This window comes from Taudactylus pleione, unplaced genomic scaffold, assembly GCF_031769625.1.
Source record: "Taudactylus pleione unplaced genomic scaffold, aTauple2 ptg000473l, whole genome shotgun sequence".
Taxonomy (NCBI): domain Eukaryota; kingdom Metazoa; phylum Chordata; class Amphibia; order Anura; family Myobatrachidae; genus Taudactylus; species Taudactylus pleione.
In genome coordinates, this window is record NW_028284875.1 from 9,281,942 (window position 1) to 9,306,835 (window position 24,894).

Here is a 24,894-nt window from a genome sequence, read left to right on the forward strand (position 1 = left end):
TTCCTTCACTAGACGGCGTGTCAGCAGATCAGCGACCGCTGCTATACTAACCGACTGGCTGTGAGTGGTCTGACTGTCGATCACCAACCAGGTCGCTAATTGGCCTGTCTTACAGCCAATCAGCGGTCAGTTAGTATAGTAGAGGACGCTGATTTTTTATATGTCTGATTAGCCTATATACTGTATATGCCATCTGCTGGGCATTGGCAAAATCCCACATGTTGGATTTCACTGATTTGCCTATTGTGATCAGGGATTTTTAACACGAGGAATTTCACCATTTCCCTGACGGCAGTTCAGACTGGTGGATCACGGTGGGACCCTAAACTTTGCACCTTGAAAAACTTGCGTTGCACTGCAGGTGGGGGTGATTTAGATGTGAGAAGGGTATGTCCAAACTCTAATCTAAATTGCAGTGTAAAAATAAAGCTGTCCAGCATTTAAGGGCTACATGCAAAAGCAATAATTAAACATTTTTTTTTAATAAATTCAATCTGAGCCCGACATCATGAGGACACTGGGGGGAGTCCCTGCTGTACAGATGGAGCTCTAGCTATCCCTTTTCTAGCTTTTGAAGCTGTGTTAATGACTATTTGTAAAGAGTTGTTTAGAAAAATACATCAATTTATTGGTGCTGGTGCCCATCCTTCTTTCCTCTTATGCAACCTTAGTAATGCAACCAGTGTCTGGGCTTCCTGTTAATGTGAGATGCTCACCGTGGATTGTACAGCCACATTACTGCTGCTGCATTCAACTTCTGGGTATGTCATTTATTCTCTTTTTTTAAGTCTATGGAGTTTTAAAGTGATATGTAAATTACAAGTTTTGTTATTTTCCGTCTGACTACAATGTATCTTAAATTAGCAGTTGCGTGCATACATACTTGTAGAAGAGAGGAAATGACTTGAATATATTATCTCTTGTTCAACAAGTGACATTTTCCATTCTACCACAACATGGAACTGCAGTACAGATGGCAGTCCCCTATCATTACATGAGTTGCAGCAGGCACTGGTGTTGAAATGTTTTATATCCAACAATGTAAACTATAGAAAGTAAATGCATCTAGAAGAGAAATCTAACCATATGCCTCACACTATTAGGCAGAATGATCATTAGCAGCTATAGAGTCTTGAACTAATTTAGAATTGTACGGTGTATGTGCTGTACAACATTGCTGACATCAGAAAAGTTGGGACCCTTTTTATAGCAACCATTCATTTCATGGTCTACAAAGAAGAAAGTGACAACTTATAAACACACATTTCGGAGGGAATTCAATTGTTTCCACCAGCGGCTGTTAGCAATGGGCACCTGACGGAGCAATTCAATTGTTGCTCCAATTGGGTGTGAATGCTGCAGGCGCACAAAATTCTGCTGGCACCCTCCTAAAGTGGCAAGCAGAAATCTGCAAAAAGCCTGGTTTCTGGGTGCTGAAACTGCCGCTTTGGCGCGCTAACTAGAACTTTGCATGGGTTTAGCTAGTTTACGTGTCCAACCCGATGCTTTTGAATGTGACACGCGCGAAAAGACATGAGCACCCATAACAATTAAATATAGCTCCCCGACCTCCCTTAACTTTAGACTGGAGATCGGGGGAGATTGGGAGTAAAAAAAATGATTGAATTCCCCCTTTAGACCAGTTATCTTGCAATACTGCATCTGTATTTAAGATCATAACCCAAATAAAAAATTCCATTATGATTTGTTTGGCATCAGCTTTCCAGAGAAGATAAGTGGTCATCCCTTTAAGTTGGATAAAAAAAAAACATTAATGGGGAGATTTACAAAACTGCAGTTTTACCAAATCCCATGGTTTTTGGTGCTTTTATGTGTAGTTATACTGTGCCAAACCACACACCAAAGTGCACTTTTTAAAATTGAAAGGTCTAAAACAGCTATCCTGATTTGTAGACATGGATGGCATCAGGGGCCAGAACTTTGTGGGCCCCATAGAGAAACAATTCTCAGTACAGCATTTGTTCATTTTATGCCCCATAGTAGTGCCCTAGTTAAGTTTATGCTGTATAATAGTGCCCTTGTTCATTTAATGAACCATAGTATTGTCCTATTTTGCATAACAGTGCCCTAGCCCCATAATATTGCCCTAGTTCACATTGTACCACACAGTGCCCCTAGTTCACATTATGCCACATTGTAGTGCCTCCAGTTCATAATTTTCCCCATTGTAGTGCTGCCAGTACACATTTTTCAATACAGTGCCCCCATTTTACATTATGCATCAGTTTCCCCCCTACATATTATCATATCATGCCACAGAGTAGTGCTCCCAGTTCTTATTATGCCACCTTACAGTTCCCACAAGTTAATGTTATGCCACATTACAGTGTCCCGCTTCATATTATGCCACACTATATTGCCTTCAGTTCATATTGTGCTGCATTAGTGCTCTCCAGTTCATATTTTGTCACAATGCAATGCCCCCAGTTCATATTATGCCACACTATAGTGCCTCCAGTTCACTCATGAGCTCTTCCTTCCGGGTCCCCCCACAAGGCAGGAGCAGGGATTCAGGTAAGTTTTTTTTTCCTTTGTGTGTAAGGGGGCGCTACTGGGGCATACTACTGGGGGCACAACTACTTGGGACACTTCTAATGGGGGCACACTACTAGGGGCACTTCTAATGGGGGCATACTACTGGGGATACTACTACTGGGGCATACTACTGCGGTCACTACTAATGGGGGCATACTACTGGGGTCACTACTAATGACATACTACTAGGGGCATACTACTGGGTGCACTGCCTAGGGGGCACTACTACTGAGGGCACTGTGTAAGGGACACTTTTGCTGTGGGCATTGTATAAGGGACATTACTACTGTGGGCTTTGTGTATAAGGGTCACTAATGTGGACATTGTATAAAAGGGGCACTACTGTGGGCATTGTGTATAAGGGGCACTACTGTGTGTCGTAACATAAATAAGAGACACTACTTTATGGTGTAATGTGAATCAGGGGCACTATGTGCAGTGTAATTTGAAAAATATTGTGTACTGTGACTCCTTGGGCCGTAGCCCACTGTGTAAACAAGTACTGTGACTCTGCTGGCCATACCTCACTGGGTGGGTGGGAGGGCCCAAGGACAATTCCTTCTTGCACTACCTTTAATTTCTGCCACTGCTGTGTGGCAATGTTTCTTAGATGTGCTTTAAACTGTGGTGTCTGTGCCACTGCTCTGTCGCTTAGTAACTAGTCAGCTCACTGTAACCTTTGGCCAATTATGGTGAAAACAATACTATAAGCTGTAGGGTGGTCTAAATTGACTGTAAATGACTGGAAATTAATGTTATTGAGGTTAATAATAATCTAGGAACAAAAAAGCTGAAATTATGTGATTTTTACTTTTTTTTGTCAATTTTTGTAAACAATCCAAATCCAAACCCAGTCACTGCAGTTTGGCAAATACAAAGCCGGACGACGAATTAGAACCAAATCCAAATCCGGCAAAAATGGTCCGGCGCACATCCCTAGTTGTAAGACCCCAGTTTATTCAGCTTCTGGCTCGGTCCTCTAGGATGGGCACAGAAAAAGATTATCGGTTACCATATTGTACTTAGTCGAGTAGCATTGGGCCCCTCCGGGTACACCTGGAAATTGGGTAGTCTCAAAATAAAGTGCAAAGACTTGTGGCATTCCAAGTCTCAGGATGTGCCCATGAGTGTTTTTGCATGCTGAGCTTGAAGAAGTACAAGCATCAACATGGTCATGTGCTCCTGTGCAGACGATCCCTTATAGTACCAGTTTTGTGCACTACAAATTTTGCCACTATTTTAAATTAAATAACTAGTAGCTCATCCTCTAGAATAACAAAAAATAGTTATTCCCCCTTTAGCATAATAAATAGTAGTGGCATAGTTTAGCATAATAAATAACTAGTAGTTCCCCTTTAGAATAATAAATAACTAGTAATGACACTGTTTAGCATAATAAATATCTAGAAGTGGCACAGTTTGGCATAATAAATAAATAGAAGAGCTCCATTTAAAATAAAAAGTTCTTCCTTTATAGCATTAGTAGTTCCGGGGTGGTATAATAGATCTATATGAAAAAGGTCAACAAGGTCTGGATAGACACCAGGGAGTAAATTTACTAAGAATCATGTTGGTCCAAGATTGCAATCATGGGGGTAAATTGCCAATTTTCTATAAAAAAAAAACAGGGGTATTTTTTGTATCTTTAGATGTGACCATGGCCGATATTTTAAAGTTAAAATACACCCAAAAATACAACTAGAAATGAATACACCATCGTCTGAACACAGCAGTACTTTTCCTAGACAGGAATACAACACAGGAATTGACCAAAAATCATGATTAAAATCACGGGTGTAATATAACCAAACACGGTGTAAAAATAGAACTTACAAATAGACCCCCTCCTTAGCAGCACCCTCTTCCCCAAAGCATAACCAGCCCTGGGCTCCTGAGCCAGTCCTGGTTCTAAAAATAAGGGGGAAAAAAAGTGTAGGGTTCCCCTGTATTTTAGGAACCAGCACTAGGCTCCCAGAGCCAGTCCTGGTTTAAAAATAGGGGGAAAAAAATGCATGGGGTTCCCCCTATTTTTAAATCCAGCACCGGACTGAAATCTAGCCGGGGTGCAATGCCACAGCCAGAGGGCCCTTTCACTAGGTCTCCCGAGCCAAAGCATTACCACCCCAAGCTAGTCAGTACAAGCCGGGGATCTCAGGGGAGGTGGGGACCCCCCAATAAAGTGGTCCCCTCTCTCTTGGGCACCCCCCAGGCTTACACTGAAGCCAGGGTGCTCTTCCCTGCACCCCAGGCCGGTGGGTGCAGGGGTAATAGTGTGAAAATTAGAATGATAGTATTGTTTCTTACAATAGAACTACGGATGCCAGTGTGCCAGGCCGACGGCACATGTACTCCCACTGTAATTAAATTGTAAAAAAAAAAAAAAAAAGACAGTACACACACCATAGTTATTACATACCTAACACACTCACACATACTTACCTTTTACCAGATGTTCACATCCTCTTCTCCAGTAGAATTCCCACGGGTTTACCTGTGAAAAAAAAATCCAATACTTACCTACTTCCTGCTGTAAGTTCGGCCCGCTTCTTCTATAGACTCCACGGGTATTGGCAAAAAATAAAATGAGTACTCATTCCATACCAGATATGTAAAGATGTATGTGTTAACACATACATCTCTACCATGCTGAATGACAGAGATTGCGTAGTTTCTGTCATTCTTCAGGGTCACCTAAACCTAATCCCGCCTCCCCGCATTATAAACCTAACCCTCCTGTGGGGGATGCCTAACACTAACCTCCCCCCGGTGGTGCCTAACCCTAAACACTCCCGGGGAGGTGCCTAACCCTAAGTGCCCCGGGGATGCCTAAAGCTAACCCACCCCCCACAACTACTACTTACCTCTCCTCATGTCCCTTCGATCGGGATGCTGGTGTCAGCATCCGCAGTCCTGTTGAGATTCCATCGCCGGTGTCAGGAACCGTAGAGGAGAAGCCAGGGGATATGGTGGCTAGGGAATAAGCAGGTGAGTGACAGCTAGGTCTCCCTATTGTGGCCAAACCCAGGTTTGGCTAGACCACGCTGCTGTGTGCTTGGCTGCAGAGTGAGACTGATTGCAGCAGCAGTCTCTTCTGCCTGTTGGGGTGAGCCATCATCCTGAGTGCACCCCCCCCTGGATTTGTGCTTGGCTGAGGCGCCCACCTCCCCAACGAATGGCGGTTAGGCTCTTTTATATTTTATTTTTTAGGTCTTGCAATGTACATAACTATATTACCTGTCTCCCTCAGAACCCAAATACATTATTGATAAATAGGCACCACGCACTTTGGTAAGCGGGGTCAGCATTGCAGAAGGGCGCCAGGCTGGAAAGGCGATGTCCCAGGCCTGAAACCGACCACCGCCTCGATCACTATTTTAAGAAGGGACGGGCAAGACGGTGCGGTTTGCTGCCCGGCGGCCAATAGGCAGCAGGGGCTATTTGAACTAGCAAATCATGATTCATGAATCAGCTGACAAAGAAGCTACAGTGAGCCAATCATGGCTAGCCGCATCATCTAAAGTGATGGGAGATCGTAGGGCGCTATTCAATTGTTTCTGCTTTTCGCGCTGATCACGCCCAAAGTGGTCGGGTTTAGCCACATATATCGGCTTCCCCTAACCAAAGTGCATTATTTAGTAGCACATGAATTTACTAAAGGGCAATTGGAGTAGAATTCGCAAAATTCTACTCCAAACCCTAATTATCACATATTTTTAGTAAGCAGAGCGCATTTCCCATACTTGTAATTGGAAATGTGATCAATGCAGATTTACTAAATATAAAAAAATATTGGGGGAAGCCCTGTTATAATAACGCCACCTGGAGATGGTGTTATCCAGGGTTTCCCCCAGTTCCCCCAACTCTTTCTCTGCTCTGTCAGGCAGAGCAGAGCTGGTCCCCTGTGATCATCTTTATGGTCTAAATAGAAAAAACAACCACATACCTGCATCCAGGGACCAGATATCGGTGCTCCGGTGATGTCCTCTGTGCAGTGCTAGATTAATGTCCACATGGGCCTGGAGCTGAAACTTAAGGGCCTATTGTGTGCTGCTGCAGGGGGTTGTGACTAGTGATGTGGGGGAGAGCTATAACAAGAAAAAGTTTGTTTTTTTGTGAAAGGGTGAGAACTGTACTGACTGTCTTTCTTTGAGTGCTAAAATAGTTTAGAACAGTGGTAGCCAACCCTGGTCCTCAAGAGCTACCAACCATGCATGTTTTGCAGGTCTCCTCACAGAATCGCAAGTGATATAATTAGCTCCACCTGTGGATCTTTTCAAATGTGTTAGTTAGTAATGAATACACCTGTGCACCTGCTAGGTGGTCTGGAAAACGTGAACTGAGAGTGTTCATCCCTAGCCACTGCAGTAAATTAGCTGTTGCCTTTTTAAATAATTAAATAGCTATAGTACAATGGAACTAATATACTATTTATATGTACAGCGCCTTGCAAAAGTATTCACCCCCTTGGCTTTTTACCTTATTTGTTACATTGCAACCTATAATTTTTTTATACCTGAATTTTATGCGATGGATCTGCACAAAATAGTCTAATTTGGTGAAGTGAAATGAGAAAAAAATATATATAAAAGAAGAATCTTCATAAATAAAATTCTGAAAATGGGCATGTGCATATGTAATCACTCCCTTTGCTATGAAGCCCCTCAAAAGTTCTGGTGCAATCAGTTACCTTCAGAAGTCACATAATTAGTGAAATGAAGTCCACCTGTGTGAAACCTAAGTGTGACATGGTCTGTCAGCATAAACACATCTTTTCTGAAAGGCCCCAGAGGCTGCAACACCACTAAGCAAGAGGCAGCACACCAAGATGACCAAGGAGCTCTTCAAACAAGTCAGGGACAAAGTTGTTGAGTAGTACAATTCTGGGTTGGGTTATAAAAAAAATATCCAAATCTTTGATGATCCTCCGAAGCACCATCAAATCCATCATCATCAAATGGAAAGAACATGGTACCACAACAAACCTGCCAAGAGAGGGCCACCCACCAAAGCTCACAGATCGGGCAAGGAGGGCATTAATCAAAGAGGCAGCACAGAGACCAAAGGTAACCATGAAGGAGCTGCAGAGTTCCACAACAGAGACTGGTGTATCTGTGCTTGTGACCACAATAAGCCGTACACTCCATAGAGCTGGGCTTTATGGAAGAGTGGCCAGAAAAAAGCCATTACTTAGTGATAAAAATAAGAAGACATGATTTGAGTTTGCCAAAAGGCATGTGGGTGACTCTCCAAATGTATGGAGGAAGGTGCCCTAGTCAGATGAGACTAAAATTGAACTTTTTGGCCACCAAGGAAAACGCTATGTCTGGCGCAAACCCAACACATCCTATCACCCCAAGAACACCATCCCCACAGTGAAACATGGTGGTGGCTGCATCATGCTGTGGGGATGTTTTACAGCAGCAAGGGCTGGGAAACTGTTTCGAGTCGAGGGAAAGATGGATGGTACTAAATACAGGGATATTATTGAGCAAAACCTGTTTCAGTCTGCCTGTGATTTGAGACTAGGACGGAGGTTCACCTTCCAGCAGGACAATGACCTGAAGCATACTGCTAAAGAAACACTGAAGTGGTTTATGGGGAAACATTTAAATGTGTTGGAATGGCCTGGTCAAAGCCCAGATCTCAATCCAATTGAGAATCTGTGGTCAGACTTGAAGATTGCTGTTCACAAGCGGAAACCATCCAACATGAAGGAGCTGGAGCAGTTTTGCCTTGAGGAATGGGTAAAAATCCCAGGGGCAAGATGTGGCAAGCTCATAGAGACTTATCCAAAGCAACTTGCAGCTGTAATTGCCGCAAAAGGTGGCTCGACAAAGTACCCTTCTGCTCCATGGGAGATTTCTGTCCTCCCTGAGCTTGCCTTAGGACACCTGCATTACGGTTTGACAGGTGTACCGCCCCAGTCAGTTATGCATGCTGAAGTGTTCTGTTATGTTGTCCTAAATGTTGTTGGAGTCACAAATATAAAAAAAACACAACTTCAAAGTTGTAGGCATGTTCTGTGAATGAAATGATGCACACCTTCAAACAATTCATTTTAATTCCAGGTTGTGAGGCAACAAAACATGAAAAATTCAAAGGGGGTGAATACTTTTGCAAGGCACTGTATATGTATACATACATAGAGGGGTGAAGCTAGGCTTTCTGTTTCCAGGGACAAAGACAAGACTCGACTCAGTGCCTGTGTTTCCTTGGTATCTACACTTTTCAATGGAGCATGTAGACTCAGCTGTCTCAAAACTCAGTGGCTTAGTATTGCTAGCTGTACTACACTACCTCGCCGATCACAGATCATTGTAGTGACCATATACAGAGAGAATTACAGTGACTGCCATTTAATACAGAGAACATCACAGTAATCACCAGATAATGCAGAGAACATCACAGTGACTGCCATATAATACAAAGAATATTGCAGTGACTGCCAAATAGTACACCAAGCATCTAATAGACTACCATTACACTACAGAGAACATTGCAATGCGTGCCATATAATACAGAGAACTCCAATGACCAACACAAAGTACATAGGGCATTACTGGACACTATGGCCCATGGAATTGAATAAATTAAATGGTAAACTGCTGACAGATCTATAACAACTATAATATATACTGTATCAGGAATAGATGGCTGGCACTCTGGACATCTAGGGCCTGATTCAGAGATAGATGCTAAGCTATGCTAATGGTTCCAAAGATCACCTGGGCATAAGGATGGCCACCGCTGCATTCTCATATGTGTACGACGCCACTTACCTGCATAAATATCAGTAATATTGATGCACATCCAGCGGCCATCTTGCCCTTGTGGCAGATCTGACGGCCGCAGACTCAGCAGCTCTCATAACTAGCAGTTGGGTTCTCACTCACTGTGCGATGGATTCCATTGTGCGTCTGTAATAGCAGTGCGGTCTCTGCGCACGCTCAGTGCGCAATATGCATACGCAATTGCAAACAATCACTCGATCTGCACCTCGTAATTACCATTCATCTCTGACTCGGGCTCCTAGTACACAAACACAGGAGAAGTGTTTCAGAACTCTTAATGTTCTTTCTTCCCATCGCAGGAGGTAGCCACACACACACACACACACACACGAACACAGGTACACACACAGTAGCATTAAAGTATTTTTTTTGTTAATTTTGGTCTGTCTCATTGTCATGCAGGGGCATACAAAGGAGCAGTGTTACCTTACAGACTACAGCTCATACCTCCCCCATTTGCTCCCCTCTAACAGTACAGTACCTCATTACTGTTGCCACGAGGTACCTCTGGACGGTGGAGCCTGGGCGAGAGCACCCAATAAGAGGCAGCTTAACACTTCACCCAGTCACCACTGTGGGACATATAAATCTCTGGTGATGGTGAATGAGCGGGGCATCAAATTACCGGAGCTTTGCTTCCATGCACAGGGACACGATTGCGGATGGACCAGGTAGCAGGGTTTAGCGCGGCCGGGGTAGAATAACGGGGCTTTGGATTCTGTTTGGCCTGCCAGGAGGTGAACGGACGGGCTACGGGGGCATTGGAGTCCTGTAGGTGGTGACAACAGATCCGCTGCGGGATACAGCAACCAACCCCGCTTAGCTTACACTTACCTCGGTGATCGGTGGTGTGGTGATGTCCTCCTGGGGCTCTGGTCAGCTGGTCTCCTGGGTCCTGCACTGTGGCCCCGGTCAGCTGCTCTATGCAGCAGTTCACCAGAGTCACAGTGCAGGAGCCAGGAGACCAGCTGACCGTAGCCCCAGGAGGACATCACCGGACCACCGAGGTAAGGGTAAGCTAAGCGGGGGTGATTGCTGTATCCTGTGGCGGCGCATGCGCAGACACATTCTTCCTGTATTTTTTCTCTAAAATACAGGGAAAAGTGTGCGGATTCGCAGGGACAGAGCTTTATCACACACTCTGTCTCTGCATGCGGATGTTAGTATAACCATGTGATATTTCCTGAAGTAAATAGGGCACTAGAAGAGAATCCACAGTTTACGAAAATATTACTCTTTAGGGGAAATCATTATTTATTTTATTTATTTATTACCAGTTATTTATATAGCGCACACATATTCCGCAGCGCTTTACAGAGAATATTTGGCCATTCACATCAGTCCCTGCCCCAGTGGAGCTTACACTCTATATTCCCTACCACATGTGCACACACTTACACACTATGGGTAATTTCGTTAGGAGCCAATTAACCTACCAGTATATTTTTGGAGTGTGGGAGGAAACCGGAGTACCCGGGGGAAACCCACGCAAGCACAGGGAGAATATACAAACTCCACACAGTTAGGGCCGTAGTGGGTATCGAACCAACGACCTCAGTGCTGTGAGGCAGTAATGCTACCATTACACCGTCTGTGCTGCCATTATCAAACTATTACTGTACATCACCATTAACACATTCAAGTAAACAAAACAAACCCAGTGGAATATTGATGCAGAATTGTGGGAAGGCAGCTGATGAAGTAAGCAATACACCTCATTTTTTAGGTCATCTAATGTAGCAAACAAATACAAAATGCTTCACCCTTTAGAAAAGCTACAGACACATATACAGCACATTCACCAATAGGAAGGAAAATATGTTTCAGACTAGAAGGGGAAGTAGTGGAGGAAACAAATTATCAAAGAAGATAACAGAAAACAGTCTAGATTACCAGAATCACATCAGAAAAGCAATCATTTAAAAAAAAGATTCCAAGTTTACTCCTTCCAGAAATTCAAACACATTTTAACTTTTATTTTCTGTGGTTACATTTACAAGAGATTTTACCCTTCAGCTTCATTTTTAAACATTCCTTGCCATAAGTTAGTTTTAGCATCCTATGGTCTATCAGCTAATTGTAGATTGGCATCAAAATCTTAGTCCGTTGAGTCAAGAGGGAGCTATGTAGACATTTTGTTTTAATTCTGTTAAATATTCCTGGAAAATTAAATTCTACAAATACCAAATATTCTCTGAATCTGTCATGAGTGGAAATTAATTTATTAAGTAAAGTAGACTTATAAAAGGGGCTGATAAAAGATAAGATAAGATAATTGTCCAAGACATAATGGACTATTTAAAAGAAACCAACAGAATTTTTACTGATGAAACAACTTCTGAAAAAATAAAAAAAGAGAAAGTGATCCACAGAAAAGTTACATTCTGAATTTTCTATTATGTTGCAAACTGCAAATGTAAAAGGGATAATATCAGATGATGAGTTGAATTACATTTTTTAACAAATATCCAATAACACTCATATATTACTATATGCACATGTTCTTTGACCCCAACATTCAATCGGATTACAAATCCGGTTATATGCATCTAAAACATATCCAGATTACACCCATATTTTACACACTGCAAAAACTCTAATAAAGACACGGATTATTGCAATAGTTTCCTTACTGGTCTTTTCCAAACAAACTTTCATCCCTACAATCTATTGTGAATGCATCTGCGAGGCTGATCATGCAAAACGTTAGTCTTCAGCTGCTCCACTCTGTCAGTCCATACATTGGTTACCTGCATTCTACTGAATTCAATATAGAATACTTCTACTAATGCATAAGGTTATTTACCATACTACACTAGCATACATGTCTTTGGCTTATCTCAAAATATCTCCAAACCCGACTTCTGCGTGTCAGGATGCAGCCTGGGATCGGCCGTTACTCATGTCTGCGATGGTGTCTTCAGGCTCCTAAGCATCCAGACATCAGACGTGGAGACGGTAGCAGCGGAGTATTCTGCCCAGGGACTGCTAGAGCCTTCATGCGTGCATCCTGGGTGAGGCCATGTTGGTTCATTTCATCTGATCGGTATCCTCCAATGGTAGTTCTGCGGTCGGTCAGCTGATGTCTCTGGCGCCAATGACTAGCTACAAAGGGGTATTTTAGGACACTTCTTGCAGCAGGAAGTTGCCTGTACAACTTCGCTCCTTAGTGGATTTTCTACTGTGACAGCTTGCCAGGCTCCACTGTGTTCCTTTCCTAGGGTACTCAGTCTGTGACGTCTAGACCCTTTCCTGCCTGCTGCTGGAAGCACTATACAGCGTCTCATACCATTTGTGCGGTTTACAATCGATATACAGTGTCTCGAACCATCGGAGCTGCTGGAAGCATTATTGTGAGGTACTGAATTTGTTGTGGACCTAGGGTGGTGATAGGAGCAGACACAGAAGCAGACAAATGAAAAAGTGGAGTTTTTAATAAGTGACTTAGAAGACATGGGAATGGCAAATGAAAAAGTCCAGGTATAGCACTAAAGTGCACTTGATAACTGTAGTGGGGTTAATGAGAAAATGTCCAGATAGTGACAGGCAGGAACAGTCCAGTATACAAGTATGGTGAGCTGAAAACAGAATGCAGGTATGATGAGCTTGTAACTAAATGCAGGCTTGATGAGCTGTAACTGATGCAGGCAGAGGTCGTGAAGTCCAGCTGGGAGTGAAATGAAGCAAGGTGCAGGGAAACAGCAGGTTCAGGTACACAGGCAGGTAAGAAGGTATATGGAGGGTGCGGGGTAAGTCCAGCAGGTTGGAGCAGGCAAGGTTCAGGCTAAGAGCGTATACAAGCAGGCAGATAAGGTACAGGTACTCTCTCTCAGCCACAGCAGAGAAACACGTTGTACTGGCAAAGTAAGGAAGGCTCTGGACCTTCCTAAATACTCAGTGCTGCGCTGTGACTGCCTGGAATGAGCACATGACCTACCAGGATTGGACAGCCGGAATCACATGGCCGCAGAAAAGATAGCGATGCCCATGACATCGGAACAGAAACACCGCCAGACCTCACCAGGCCTAGTGACAATGTGCCCGCACAGAACCACGCGCAGCCAATGCCCCTCGCCAAACACCAGCACCGCTGCCAGAGACCCCCCGCCATAACAACCTCACAGGTAATACCCGGTGACTACCATGCCGAGAAACCCTGGCCTTGACAGTACCCCCCCCATATGGTTGGCCTCAGGACACTCACCAGGCTTCTCCGGATGGGCAGCATGGAACCTCTTGATGAGTGCAGGAGCATGGACATCTCGGGCATCGGTCCAACAACGTTCCTCTGGGCTGTAGCCCCTCCAGTCCAGTAGGTACTGCAAATGTCCTCTGCGGAGATGGGAATCCAAGACTTGGGAGACCTCAAACTCTATGCCCCTTTCAGTCTCGACATGGGGTAATGATTCTGGACCTCATTCAGAGTCGGTCGTAGCGGCCGCATGGTCGTATGCATCAGATGTTTTTCTTTCTGCGTCTGCGCACGGCTATCTGTGCGCATGTGCGTACGAGCTCTACCGATGAAAAATACTGTCGGTCGTAGGGCTTCCAACACGGAAGTGGATAGCTAAAGTTGATTGACAGGAAAGACCGTTTGTGGGAGTATACGGGGGTGGTGGTCTGCAAACGGAGGTGTTCTTCAGCGTTTCCAGGCGTTTTAGGGGAGTGCATAAATTATCTGCTTCGTACGACCAAGAATTGCGGATGCATGAAAACGTCACTCTATGAACAGGATGATCGTCCAGGCTAAGGTAGGCAAGAAGCGTCCGTAAGCCACAACAGTACAATCGTTACTCCGATGTTACTTGCGATGTTTCTAATTGGAACCACACAAACCAAGCAGCTCAGATTGCTGCATTGTAACTATTAACACTGCTAATTACCTTGTAACTGTTTTCACTTGCGTGTGCATTAGGGAATTCGTAACACAAATGTTTATTTGTGCTTTTTTAACTAATTTTTGGAAAACAGTTTTTTAAACATCTAGCATTGTGTTTTGCGTTGCATCCTTTTCAGATACCATACTTTTAAAACTTGTATACATTGATATAGTTAAATATAGACATTTTTGTTCAAATTTTTTTTATTTTTTTGAAATTCGCCTTTCAGCACAATTTAACTAACAATTGTTAGGGCAACATTTGCATATAATTTAAATAATAATAATAATAATAAAAAAAAAAAAAAAAAAAAAAAGAGCTTGAGATATTGGTGACAAGAAATATGGGGACTGGACAACAGGTGTGGGAGGAGATATCCAGGGCTACTTTCGTCATTTTGGCCGGCTCGGAGGAAGAGGTAAGCTACGGACAGCCGACTGGCGTGTAACACGCCAACTGGCCTGGCCAGAGGTAGATGGGATTTCCTCTGGCCTAGGCATAGGGCTCTCCATACTTGCGGGGGTGGCTGTTGGGCTGCCAGAGGTGGTGGTCCTGGGAGGAAGGGAGTCTCGCTCCATCATGGCAGGTGGGTTTGCCTGCTCCTGGGTATTGGCCAAACGATCTAGGGCCCCAGCAATGGTCTCCAGGGCCACCGCCACCCTCACCAGAGTGGTCTCCATCCTCAGAAGAACACATCTGTTCTCCTGAGTTTGGGAGACCAACCTGGTGAGGAGAGGCACTGCTCGGTCTGATGATTGCCCTGGAGTAGACTCCACAGGGTCCCCGGATGGAGTACTTGGATCCTCCCCTGCAGAGTCTCCATCTGTGTTGGACCCAGACCTGACCTCAGGAGCAGGCACTACCTCCTCTGAGTCTGGAAAAAAAAAGATAAACAAAACATTAGTATTTTTCATTGTAAAAAAAACGCATACACGTTTTAGCTGTATACTTTTTTGAGTCTTCAAAATATTTACATTCTTGCACATGTGGAGCGTTGAAGTCGGCCATGTCAGTGTCCATAGTGGACACGTCGACTATCTCCTCTTCGATCACACATCCCTGAGCCAACGTCTCCAACCACGTCAAGGTCAGCTCCTCAGGGATGGAACCACCACCTGTACCCGCAGCATGGTCCACCCTACCACCCTACTCCGTAGCTTCCTCTTCAGTTGGTACTTAAAATCAGTCCAGCTGTCAACGTGATTTTGCATTTTTTAAGGGTTAGTTTTTTAAAATAAGATCTCGCTTTTGACTTCAGTACACTCTCAATATCATTTTCTTACCGTTTTTTAACGACTTTCATGGTTCTGTGGGTTGTACCCACAGCATTAACAGCCCTGGATATCTCCTCCCAAATCCTGTCTTTCGCTCCAGCCCCCATATTTCTTGAGGCATGGACAAGGTTCTCCATTGTCATGGTCACCAATGTCTCAAGCTCGAGCCGTGAAAATGCAGGGTTTCTTGGCCTTGGCCTGCTTGGGCCCACCTCCTCCTCCTTTAGTGGTGGAATTGGATTCCCAGCACCTACAACATTTTTAAAATTAGATAAACTAAAAAAAGTATATTTGGGGAAATATGAACTGTTCTTGTGTTTTTAAAAAAATGTGATTCGCACTTACCTGCCTCAGTTGGCCTCTGCTCACCATGCTCCTCGCTTGACATTTTTCAAACATGTGAGAGCATGAAGAATACTGCTTGCGCAGACTTTTTTTATAGATGTGAGCGCATCCCTGGATTGGTTACCCGTGCATCATTTGCCTAAATACAATGCACACCTTTCCTGCATTCCATAATCACTGCGTGGGTTGGGCTAGATGTGAGCGCATCCCTGGATTGGTTACCCGTGCATCCTTATTTGCCTAAATACAATGCACACCTTTACTGCATTCCGTAATCACTGCATGGGTTGGCTAGATGTGAGCGCATCCCTGGATTGGTTATCTGTGATTGCTTATTTGCCTAAATACAGTGCACACCTTTCCTGCATGAATCAATAATTGTTTTTTTTTTCCTTATTTAAGGCAAAGCCATATGTTCCCTTACTTGTGGGTTGTAGTTGGAGTGATTTGTGGTGCAGGAAGGGTTTGCTAGTAGTTACATTGTTTGGAGTTGTTTGAGTGGTGCTTGTGTGTTTTTGGAGTGGTGCTTGTGTGTGTTGGTTTTTTTTTTTTGGTGGCTTATTTTATTTTTTCGTTTTTTTTGGGTGGTTGTTTTTTCTTTATTATTTTTTGGTTGGTTTTTTTTTGGTTATTTTGGTTTGGGTGGTGGATTAATTTTTTATTTTTTTTGGTGTTTTTTTTGTTTGGGTGTTTTTTTATTAAATTTTATTGTGGGTGAATTTTTTTTTTTTAGATTTTATTTTGGGTGGTGGTTTTTTTTTTAGGATTGTGGTGTTGGTTTTTTATTTCTAATTTTGTTTGGGGCATACATTTCCCAAACCCGGTTACTTGGTGTGTTTGTGTTGCCGTGCTTTTGGTGGATCAAAAATCCAACGTTATTTGAAGCCTCCAGTAAGTGTGCCAGCCAACTGCAAGTTATTTTTGAATTTATTTTTGTTATCTAAACCAAAAAAAAGTACATTATTTTCCAAATTTTTATTTATTTATTTTTTAAATTTTTTAAGGTGTTTAACAGTTTTGTACTTGAATCGGGTAAGTGTCTATTTATACAAGCCTAAAAGTTTGGTTAGTTTAATTATGAAGTATTTTTTGCAGTTTTTTAAACATATAATAATGCAGTTTTAAAATATTTAGAAAAACCAATAATTTAAATTTTTTAGAAATAATATTTGCCATCTGAAAAGTTAAGGTTTGTTTTAACTATAATAGTAGTAATAGTGGATTTTACAAAATATAATATTATTTTCTTTTTCTTCCACCAAAAAAAACCGTAGACCAAATACACCTGTAGGGATTCTTGAAGATGGCTCTGCTCGACCCTGTAAGAATATGCACCATTATTACCAAGCTAAGTATTTTGTGGAAGATATTCAAAAATATTTTTTTTGGTTTTTAAAAATTTACAGAGCGAAGTGGGCCAGCTAATAGTGGCCATGTTGCCCCCCACAAACCTTCCTCAGCCTCCTCCTGGGTGTAGGCATAGGAGGCGTGCAAGGGCCAAGATATATAGAACACGTGTCACCCTTTTTTGGAATGCCTGATGATGTGGTTGTAACCACTTATTGCCTGCCTCCAAATATTATCCTAGACACTCTTTCAATAATAAAGAATCATCTATAAAGTCAGATTCACATTCCAACAGCAATCTCAACACTTACACAGTTGTTGGCGGTGTTACATTTCTGCTCCTCAGGGTCCTTCCAATCCACTGTGGGGCTGGTGGGTGGACTCTCCCAGCCCTCATTTTCACGGATTCTGAGGCATGTGCTAGATGCATTCTTTAATCATATAGCACATTTTATTAGTATGCCTTTGGATACGGAAGCCCTTGATGTGGTAAAGCAGAAGTTTTTTGAGATTGCAGGCTTTCCACATGTTATAGGGGTAGTGGATGGCACTCACATAGCACTTCAGCCCCCTGCATGCAGGGAACAAATATATAGGAACCGAAAACATTTCCATTCGCTCAATGTAATGGTGCTATGTGATGCCTCCCTCCAGATCCTCTCCCTGAATGCCAAATTTACAGGCTGCAGCCATTATGCGTACGTGATCCAGCATTCAGGGATTTGGCCAAAATTAAGCACACTGCAAGCTGGTGATGCGTGGCTTCTTGACAAGTATAAATCAAGGATGTAGCTATAGTAATAGTGTCAACATGTTTTCATGGTCAATTTATGTATATTTTGGTGTTCCATTTCCATCAGGTGACAGTGGATATCCTTACATGCCCTGGCTGCTGACTCCTTATTTGAATCCCACACCAGGGCCACAAACTCAATATAATACCACATTTACTGCCACCTGGTAGGTGGTGGAGCACTGTATCGGCCTTTTAAAGGGCCGGTTCCGGTGTCTCCATCACTCTGGTGGTGCACTCATGTACTTGCCGGATATGGTTTCTTGCATTGTGGTCCTCTGTGGGATTTTACACAACATTGCAATAAGGAGTCAAGTACCCATGCAGCCAGAGGATGCCTTGCCCGAGGATGGCCCCCCAGAGGAAGGTGTTGTGATGATGTCGGGGGGGCCAGACGCGAATCTGTTGTTTCTATATTTTTTAGGTAATAATTTTTACATTTAGTTTGTATTTTACACTTCGAACAAATGTATTTTAAGGTGTACCTAATTTTTGGTTTTCTTTTTCTTCCACCAAAATCCAAACACTTTCCAAAACTGCAAAACTAATGGAACCCATTGGCAATACCCTGTACTGTTTTGGGACAACTAACAAATTTGGACCTGATATACCCCAACATGTTTAGTTAATTTGCCTTTTCTTTTATTATGTTGTATTTTTCCCTCAAAATTGTCTGTTTGTGTTTTACTATTGTTGTTTATGTCTGAGTAAGCCAGATATTTTATTTGGAAAAACTCTGTGGGCATTTTTTATGCGTGATTCTGTGATGAAATGCTTTTTACGAGTAAAAGCATGTTGGCAACATGTTTGTTAGTTAATAAAATTGTTTCCTAAAAAAAAAATGTTTGTTGTTATTTTTTTTAGGAAAGCCATTTTGAGGTGGATAATGTAGGCCAAACCCAAACAAACTTTTCAACAACATTACTGCAACTGTTCTTAAGGTTTACCAAAACATTTTTGAATTTGTTACACTATGGAAAGGCACCCAGCTTTGTTCACAAAGTATTTTAAATGCTGAATTACACCCTTTAATTTGTTAAAAAAAAAAGAGGACAAATGTTTTTGCAACAAAAACTTTAATGTAAGATAATAATTTGGAAAATCGACAAAGATTATAAACACAAACTAAAATTGTTCCAAACTCCCCACAATACGTTGGAGGCAGCAGTAGGCCTCCAATAAATGGCCACTTGTTGATCTCAACTCCTCCCTAATTTGCACCAGGATGTGTGTTAGATCTGTGGACAGAAACAATTTTTTTTAGTTTTAAACTTATGAAAAATTACCAACATTTGAACATTACACATTAGTCAATGTCCCAAAAAGTGGTTAAACACAATGATGTTAGGGTGTGTTTGAAAGTTTCATCCACACAACATTATTAATATGTTGATACTTTTATGGTGTAAAAACAATTGGAAACCCTAACTATGTGGCATAAGCCAAAAACCTCTATGATGCTGTAAAAAATAATGAGAGGTGTATTCTTAAGTCATGATGGCCATATCCTTAAAACACAATGCACGTATTCACTTCTAGAATGTTCTTGATAATCCAAAATACAATGTGTTTGTTTGCTATGGCAAACATCACTTTTCCTAATGAAGTTACATCTTCGTACATTTTAAACACAGTGTACACAACATTAACAAGGGTAGTCTGGTTCCTAGCACCTTGCCAAGTTATGTGACATGTTTATTTTAAATATAAAATACTTTTCCAAATGTAATCATTTTTTACAACAAAAACAAGAAAATTTGGAAAACCCAAAAGGCATACATTTTTGGGCTCCCCAAAACAAAAAAAGGCCCAGACACAAAACATAAGCTCAAAATTTTGAATATAGCATTACTGCACAATGATTTTGACACCCATACTGAAATTAAACAAAAAAAAAAACAACGCCCAAAAATGTTTACAAAAAATGGATAACAGCAACACCAAAGACAAAAAACAAAACAAAAAAACACATACCATCAGAGTGTTGAAGCAATACCCCCGATGTAGATGGTGCAGGAGATGGTGTTGGAGATGGGGAGTAATTTGGTGTTGGGGGAATGGTGGGAGGGGAAATGAAATGGCAAACATCAAAGGGAGAGGATATTTGGGATGTGGACTCGGCCACGGGAGTGGATATTTGGGATGCGTGGGCAGGGGAGGGAGGAATACTCGGGGAGGATTGGAAGAGGGAGGGAGGGTTATTGGGGGAGTATGGTGGTGGGGAGGGAGGGCTGGGTTGAGCGGATGGGGAAGGTGAGGGTGAGGACTGCAGGTTGGGACCTGCATTTCCTCCAATTCTGCGTGCCCTTCTCTGTCTCTGCTGTATTTCTAAAATTTAAAGATATTAAAAAAAAAACAAAGTTTAGTTTTCTATTTCGGCTACACAATACAAGTACACTTTAAACATTCAGGACAATAAAAAGGAACATACATTTTTAACAGTCCAATAATTATCACATTTATACAAACGCATACTTACGTCTACATAGTCACGCCCGCAAATTCCGCAAAAGGACAGGCGACCGGCGGCGCAGATCTGACCAGCGCCTCTCTAATTGCGCTATATTGCGCCTGTATCCCGCACTTCTTAGGGCTCGCCTCACCTCCGCATAGGCCGCACGCTTTAATCGGTTGGAAATGGGCGGCTGTGAGGTCGTAATCCGCCTGTCCATGATCTGGACGAGAATCAATAATTCTCTCCTGGTAAAGGCCACAGCTCTCATGATGGCAAAGGCCAAATTTTCAGAAAACATGAAATATACATGGGCTAAAAAAAAGATGATTGGCTAAAATATTTACTCAGTTTCCAAAAAAAACCCACTATTGGCCAATCCTTTAATCATGTGCCCCGAAACATAAGGTCAGATTTGATTGGCTAAAACACGCAGTGTGCAATTGCAAACATAAGAGTGCAAATGTTCCTAACGCAAAATGCATTTGCATTTTTAAAGTTAACACAATTAGCAAAAGTACATTCACAGATAATAAACCTTACTTTGTTTTTTAAATTGTGTGAAAAAAAACAGAACGGAGAAAACACCCACGAAATGAACAATAAAGTTTATTGACACATGATAAAAAACTCGTTTTAAAGAACAGCAAGAGTTAAACACTTAATTAGATAATTGACAACAAGCTAATAACAAGCTGATCGATAGTCCATGTAAACATGACATGTGACCATCAAAACAGCACATACGGCCGCAAACATCAGAACATAATTAGCATACAGCGACTGACAGCGCCTGAATACGATTGACTCGTTCATTCAGATCAGTCGGTAGCTAGAGGAGGTGCAGTGCTAATGAATGGGGGTCACTTTGTTTACAATCACCCTGCCGTACGATCGGATTTTGTGGTCGTTGGCCGTACGACCGCTACGACCGACTCTGAATGAGGTCCTCTGTCTTTGACCCTTATAAATACCCCTGCCTATACCTTCTAATATCGTTCCTATAAACCTCTAAGGATGACGCTAATTTGCGTACACAGTCATACAGTAAATAAAGACTCTAGACCTAGAACCTGTGGTTCCAAAGCACAAAGTATTATTCAAGTAAAAGTACAGCAGTTACACGCTATGATCCTCATATAATCTTAGCGCAAAGAGATTATACAGACCCAAGTACAATTATACATACGCAGGGCTCTCTGGTCCAGATGTAGGCATCAGCAAGAAACCCCTCGTCAATCAGCATTCAGCACGAAGACTAGGAACCCAGGGTCAGAGCACACATATTTATACCCCCAGGAATAAACAACACAATAGAGAAGTTTGTTGCTAATACCAAAAGGAGAGGGCATATGTTACAAGGCATTTAACAGGTTGGTTCAAATAGACACAAACCAGCCTCTAACAGCTGGTGGTCTCTGGTTTCCCGCCTCATGCAAATCCTAACAGTTGTTCATATAATGTACATTTTGTTGCTTGAAGTCTCTGCGGTCCATAAGTTGAGAATGCATGTTGCGATCTCTCCATCGATATTACCGGAATACTGTTGAGAGAGTATGCATCAATACAATACCAAACATGGCTTACTTATCATGTATAAAACCTTAGCTACGAAAGAACCTTTATTTCCTAGCAATGATAATAAATGTGCATACTTAAAGCTTATGGAACCTTGTATATGAATATGTAATGTGTGAGTATGTGGGGTTTGATGTAAAGACGCTAGTTAACTTGGGGCAGATGCGTGTGCATGGAGCTAATATTCAGCGTTTTCATACGGGGTCTTATGCATTTGCTAATATGCGACTAGTTAACAGCGCAATTGTGCGTATTAATGTGTGTATGAGAAATGGTGCACTTAAATCTCACTTAAACTCACAGTGATTACGCAATTATAGCATGAGCCTCTACAGGCACGTGAATTCATTAGAGCAGAGAGATAATGCTAATCTGAAGTCTTAGAGAATCTGTGTGGAGGGAGACCACCGTAGACCGACATGGGGAGCACTTCTTCGCTCTCAGCTATCCCTAGAAGTGAACACCTAGCAGTGTGGAATGCTGAGCATTATAGTTCCATGACTTGCTCATGCCCCAGCAGCCCCCACCCTTTTCAGGCTCCAAAATACTGGTCTTTGTTCTTCCAGGGCCTGTGTAGATGCAAATTAGCACAGCTACAAGACCCAAGCCTCAGATAACACTCTTGGCTTTGAAGGTATTTTATTGTAGGAAGCCTGCTAATGTAAGGTGCTACAAACGACCCTCTTGCTGTATTCGAGCAGGGCCACCTGGAGTGAGAGCAGACGTTATGTCCATGAAGCTGGTCTTCACAGGCTCGTTGTCACGTGGCCATTTGCACTGTTTAGCTAATGCAATCCAATTTTGACATACTGTACAGCCATTTCTGAAATATATCCATTAGGGGAATTATAATAATACACACACTTTATCCAGAGCACCCAAACTATGTAAAGTCATGAAATGGGCATTTGATGAATCGCCGTAACTTATGGCGATGGTCACAGATGCAATCGCATGATGCTAATAGTAATATCGCCACATGTACTAAAGTGTGAGTTTATCTAAAATGGTGCTTAGGCGGCCATTCGCAAAATGGCGTCTTGCGATCTCATTTCCAAGATGGCATCTTGCGGCCAGTCACAAGATGGCGTCGCTGCGATCCAATTTTAAACTGATCTTGTCTCAGCCAATTATCCATCTTCGACAGGGGAGAAGCAGGCAGGACTCTGTGAAATTTGTTTAGCACCAGGGGTTTCAACAGGGAGACATGAAAGGAATTGGGAATTTTCAGATAAGCGGGTAGTTGAAGGCGATAAGCCACAGGGTTAAGGACTTCTATGATGGAGAAGGGCCCAATGAAGCGTGGAGCAAATTTCATGGATGGCACTCGAAGTCGTAGATTCCGGGTGGACAACCAGACCTGGTCTCCAACATGCATATAGTGCTGTAGTATTTTCCTACGCTTCTTATCAGCTTGAAATTTGTAACGGGAGGACACCTTCTCCAGGTCAGCACCAGATTGAGGCAAATCTCCATACAGTGTCTTCTACAGCTGGGACATCAAAGACGGGCAGGCTTTGAAATTCAGGGACCCGAGGATGAAGGCCGTAGACCACTTGGAATGGTGTTTGGTTCGTGGAAGACTGGTAGGAGGCGTTATGAGCAAATTCAGCCCATGGCAGCAATGCAGACCAATTGTCCTGGGAAGATGTCATAAAAATCCTCAGGAAGGTCTCAAGGTCTTGATTAACCCACTCAGTGGAGCTGTTGCCTTGTGGGTGATAAGCCATAGAAAAATTTAGCTTTACTTGCAATACAGAACATAAGGCTCTCCAAAATTTTGCTGTGAACTGAACACCACGGTCAGAGACTATCTCAGCTGGAAGACCATGGAGAATGAAAATATGTTGAACTAACAAGTGAGCTAGGTCAGGGGCAGAAGGCAAATTCTTTAGTGGTATGTAATGGACCATTTTAGAGAATCGGTCTACTACGACCCAGATGGTAGTGAACCCTTGAGAATTCAGCAGATCCGTGATGAAGTCCATGGAGAGATGTGTCCATGGACGTGATGGAATAGGTAGTGGCAATAACTCACCAGAGGTTTGGTTGTAGTTTTGGATCTGTATCTCCTTCAAGGTTTTGGATCTGGATTTGGTTTTGAAAACCACCCTCAAAATGTTTTGATTTTGGATCTGGATTTTTTAAATAAAAAATAGATGAAAAGTTTTAAAAACTGCTAATATGCAATTTATGCAATCCAAAACCTGAAATTCGGATTTAAAATCCGAATTCCTAACCGCAAAGAGATCAGAACCGCAACCCGGATTTACCCGGATCTCCTCAGGAGATTAGAACCGCGACTCATATTTACCCGGATTCACAAAATTCGGGTGGATTCAGATTTCTGGAGAGCCGAACCGCACATCATCGATTCTCAGTGTCTCATTCTAAGTGCTGACTACCATTGATTCTCAGTATTTTATACCAAGTCCTGATAACCATTGATATTCAGCATCTCTTACCAAGTGCTGATTACCAGTGCAACTCACCTATCAGTCTTTGGAGTATCATCCTTGCTCATCAATGCTTATATAGTCCTCCCATATCTATCTCTGCGTTTTCTCCAGGTACCTGCCTCAGAGGCCAAAACCTGTTCACTTGGTAAAGCAAAACCCACATTGCACTTGGAGGGGTCACTGGTGAATACCATCGAATGGACTAGACTCCGCGCCCTGAGGTAGGTCTCACCAACACCTGATAGAGACGTATGAAGAGGACGTACATATTGCCTGCCCGTTTCCAATCGCTCGCTATCCTTAGCCCACCGGCCCAAGTTTCTGCAGTTGTAGCCAATATACATCCAGATGTGACACTCCACTCAGAGGCGTCACTAGGGTTGGTGTCACCCGATGCTGTGCTGCACGGTGACACAACC

At 42.7% G+C, this 24,894-nt stretch overlaps 1 protein-coding gene across 1 annotated transcript in view; it reads left to right on the forward strand.

Annotated features, from left to right (window-relative positions):
- The first annotated feature begins 742 nt into the window (after window positions 1–742).
- Window positions 743–24,894, forward strand: part of IPCEF1 (interaction protein for cytohesin exchange factors 1) — a 231,360-nt gene continuing 207,208 nt past the window's right edge. The window contains exon 1 of the mRNA XM_088448973.1: window positions 743–761. The gene's annotated coding sequence lies outside the window, so the exon portion shown is untranslated. The remainder of the gene's footprint in view (window positions 762–24,894) is intronic.